Source organism: Eptesicus fuscus, chromosome 8 (genome assembly GCF_027574615.1).
Source record: "Eptesicus fuscus isolate TK198812 chromosome 8, DD_ASM_mEF_20220401, whole genome shotgun sequence".
Lineage (NCBI taxonomy): Eukaryota > Metazoa > Chordata > Mammalia > Chiroptera > Vespertilionidae > Eptesicus > Eptesicus fuscus.
In genome coordinates this window covers 14,365,733-14,369,437 of record NC_072480.1, presented here as the reverse complement: position 1 = coordinate 14,369,437, position 3,705 = coordinate 14,365,733, and the positions used below count along the sequence as shown (strand labels likewise).

General features: G+C 38.1%; 1 pseudogene; it reads right to left on the bottom strand.

Moving 5' to 3' along the window:
* Window positions 1-1,556: 1,556 nt before the first annotated feature.
* LOC103295623 (60S ribosomal protein L31-like) lies at window positions 1,557-1,993 on the bottom strand (annotated as a pseudogene).
* Between the last annotated feature and the right edge of the window lie 1,712 nt (window positions 1,994-3,705).

Genomic DNA, 3,705 nt, shown 5'->3' with positions numbered 1-3,705 from the left:
AACCAATCAGATCCACTAAGGTAGACATCTATTTTCCATCCTTATTTTATTAATGATGTCAGAATGAATGCCACTTATTTTAGCAAACACTACTCTTGATACAGAAATTAATAATAAATCATGAATTTTGCTTATTAACTCAGTTTTTTCCTTATACATTATACTAGTGACCTAGTGCATGAATTCATGCACATTGAAAGGAAATTAATTAGAATAAATATTTTAATATCACTATTTGCCCTTTCTCTATAATAGACATGTCAACCAAATTTACTATCAACAATGACAGATTGAAACACATGCATGCGATTGGCGCCAGCAAGAGCTTTATATCATGCATGCGCAAATCAACTTAGCCTTTTATAGATATAAAATAAACTTGCTTAATTAGACCTGCTTTCTGATTTAGCTAAACTTTTTCCAGCCCAGTGAAGCACCCCAACTTCTCTTTCAGGTAATTGTCAGCAACACAGCAGTAAATATCAACACGAAGCAGATTATCATTGTAGATCACACAGGGAGAACAAAGGGTAAAATATTTAACTGCAGCAGTGTTTGACTATATTCTGTGCAGTGAGAAAACCTGAAGTCATTTTCAAGATCCACCATTCTTTCTTCTTTTCAGTCGGGTCAAGTTTCTAAGCTTTCTAAATCTCTCTTTTCCGGCTAATGAAAAGAATATAGGATTCCACTAAGTCTCCTATCTACTTACTCCAGGACTGCTGTGAGGATCAAATGAGATGAGGCAGGTGAAAACGCTTCACAGACATTTGGTTAAAGTGTAAAATGTTTCCACCTGGCTATAAAGCAAGTTGTGTTCCTGGGCTGAAGAAACTCCAAGGAGGCTAGTCACTAGGGAGAGGAACCCGGACTTTGCTATGTGACGTCATTACCCTGTACCCACAGCCACTATTTCCAGCCTGTGCTGGGCTGGGCTGTGGGCCACATTTTGAGCCATGGGGTCTGGGTAGCGATGGCTGGGATTTGGTGGGGTGTTGCTCCAGGGTGGTGGTGGGGCCTGTGTCCCACTTGGAGAAGCCAAGTGTTGCTTTGTGGGCACCAGGTCCATGGTGCCATTTCTCTATAAATGGCCATTGTGCATCATGGCAGCTCCTGTGTTGAGTGTCTGTCCCTGGTGGTCAGTGCATGTCAGTGACCGATCGAACAGTCGGACACTTAGCATATTGGCCTTTTATATATATAGATATTAAATACTTAGGATTTATATTATTATTATTTTTAGAGAGAGTGAAAGGAGGGAGGAAGGTAAGGGAGAGAGAGAGAGAGAGAGAGAGAGAGAGAGAGAGAGAGAGAGAGAGAGAGATGTGCCCCTATTTCCAACCTGGGGCTGGATCGAACCTGCAACTCAGGCATGTGCCCTTGACCAGAAATTGAACCCTTGACCCTTTGATCCAAAGGCCTACAATCTAACCACTGAGCAACAGCAGCCTGGGAAGGATTTATATTATTGTTCTTATGTCACAGAGACGAATACTGAGGCTCACAGGAATGAAATAACTTTTCAATGTTCTACACTTAGTTTTTTGGGGGAACTATTTCTTTTTCTTTTTTTTTTTTTTACAGTTGTATAACTTTATTCGACCATCATTAGCATTAGTTCTCGTCCACATTAACGGTCTGTAGATTTTTGAAAGTGGTGACAGGCACATAGATGACCAATGCATATAGCTTGTTTGGTGAATCTTCATCCTCATTACGTTTTCTGGACAAATGTAACCAGATACAATATGGGACATTCCTTATTCCTTCGGCCCAGACAGCTTTGTTGAGCCTGGTGTCGTTGCACATGTCCAGAGCCCCCATCTCCTTCATGGCAAATTTCCGGGTCTCCTGAGTGCCGAGGGGCATGCTTCTTGAAACCCACACTATGGATGCGCTTGTGGATGTTGATGGTGTGCTTCCTGGTCACCACCTCGTTGATGGCGGAGCGGCCCTTCTTCTTCTCACCACCCTTCTTTACGGGAGCCATCGTGCCTGGCAAATTGGAAAGAAAGAGCGCGAGGTATTATGGGACAGGGAACGCAGGGTCCGGGAACTATTTCTAAGGCTAGCCAAGACAGCTTACTTTCCAACTTAAAATTTAAACACTATTTCTCTTCTTCACCTAGATTCCTACAAGTTGTCTCATTTTAAAAATGCCATATATTTTTTGGTGTCAATTACCCTATTTTGAATTGCTACTAAACTTACCAGTTTCACTTTATAATTACTTTTGTTAGGGGCAAATTATTTATAATCTTAACCTCATAATTCTGATTGTGCTGATGTGAGCAAATATGATATTCTTTCCAATACCGTGGTCACATTGCTTATAGCTTCTATTTTGTCTTGTTCTCTATTTTCTAGGTTTAATGGTTAAAATATTATCTTTTAAACAAATTTATAAAGATTGCATTCATATTTGCTAAAATAACACTTTCTATAATATCACAATTTGGTGACAGTATCCATTCTTCAAAATTATACCTTCCTAAATTTCTACCATTTAGTAGGGGCAAGAATTTTTTTGCTTAAAACTTTCAAGAAAGATACATGCTTGGTTTTTAGCATATACCTGTTGTTACAGTGATAGGGCAATTTTCATTAAATAACAGATGCTTTAACTCTGTTCCTTAAGGCTTAATTTCATTTTCTACACTTAGATGCATTGTCATTTATAGTACAATTCACCCTTGAACAATGTGGGACTAAGGGCCTCAAATTCCTGCTTAGTGGAAAATCTGTGTGTACATGTAGATTTCCAGTTTACCTGTTTATCCTTGAACAATATGGATCAGTTGAACTGTGAAAGTCAATTGAACTGTGAGGGTCAATTGAAAAAAATCTACATTAAGTGGACATACACAATTCAAACCTATATTGTTCAAGGGTCAACTGCAATAGGAATTTCCAGTAGCATGAAAAACTTTTTCAGTTGGCATAAAAATACAACTCTTTAATTACAAAGATTCATGATTAGAAGCTCACAGTTTAGCTTAACATCATGACTAGAATTGTTTAGTTTTCTATTTAATGAGTCCTAGACAAACTAAAAATAGCAAAGGGTAAATTAATGTCTTAGAAATAGTTTGTTTTATCATACATGTCCTGATCATATGAAACCTCTCTTCTTCCGCTGAGAACTATCAGAATGTATTTCATTGTATATGGCTCATAAAATTAATATTTGGAATGTCACAAGCATAAAATCTCTCATAATATGGAAAAAGTTGGAAATATGAGGCTGATCTTTAATCTTGAAAAATGGTTTATACTGATTTTTAATTTTATTAGAAGATATATCTACATCTCAAGCTTTATCTATGTAAGAAGAACAGGAAAATCTCAGGCTTTGAGTTTGGAAGTTCTTGCTCTAGCATGTGGTAGCTATGAGACATTGGGGTGGATACTTGGTTTCTCTGAGCTGATTTATTTACGGGAATAATAATATTTGCCTGACCTTAAAGAGTAGTTGAGAGAATCAAATGAGATCACATACGTGGAAGATACTCTGGGAACTGCCCAACGCAATGCAGTGTGGTGGCTATGTTAGCTTTGCTTATGCATCCACACTTCACCAATGTGAAGTGTAAGCAATGCTTCACCAGCCCATTTGGAAAGGGAGAAGGGGGACAATACATGAAGAAAGGGATGTCATAAAAAAGTCCACATTTCCCATTTACTCTTGAAAATGTTTAACTATTT